Source organism: Nerophis ophidion, linkage group LG26 (genome assembly GCF_033978795.1).
Source record: "Nerophis ophidion isolate RoL-2023_Sa linkage group LG26, RoL_Noph_v1.0, whole genome shotgun sequence".
NCBI lineage: Eukaryota > Metazoa > Chordata > Actinopteri > Syngnathiformes > Syngnathidae > Nerophis > Nerophis ophidion.
Genome location: NC_084636.1, coordinates 266656 through 267310, shown reverse-complemented (window position 1 = coordinate 267310; position 655 = coordinate 266656).

The following is a 655-nucleotide window of genomic DNA, read 5'->3' as shown; positions in this document are numbered from 1 at the left end:
AAACTATTCAATGGAATGGAGAAAAAGATTTGCCGAGTGATATCAAGGATTATCCGTCGGTCGCGTTTCTAGACGTATCAAACTATCTTGTGCTCCAGACTTCATTCTGCACGACAAAACAGATGGAAACTTGGAAAAGCATGGAGGACATGGGTATCAAAACTCTCTCGGATAAATCGTGAATCGCGTTTGCTCGAGTAAGGTTGTATTTTACGATTTAACTTTACCTCTTGCAAGGACACGTCCATGTAAACCAGGGATGTCCAAACTAATGTTATGGTTTACTAAGTGGAGGTGACGGCAAACAGACACCAGGTGGCAGTAATGAACAGAGATAGCTGCTTGATATTTCTGATTGATTACAAAACTTTAAGGAAGCCGTCACAAAGGTAAACGAGGTAATAATTATTAATTAAATATTCATTATATGTACACATTTATATGTATAGGCTATATGTATATATATATATATATATATATATTTATATATACATACACACATTCTTCCATCCGTCCATTTCCTGCCGCTTATTGGGGGGCGCTGGTGCCTATCTCAGCTACAATCGGGCGGAAGGCGGCATACACCCTGGACAAGTCGCCACCTCACCGCAGTATATACACACATATACATATTTACATATATATGTATATATAT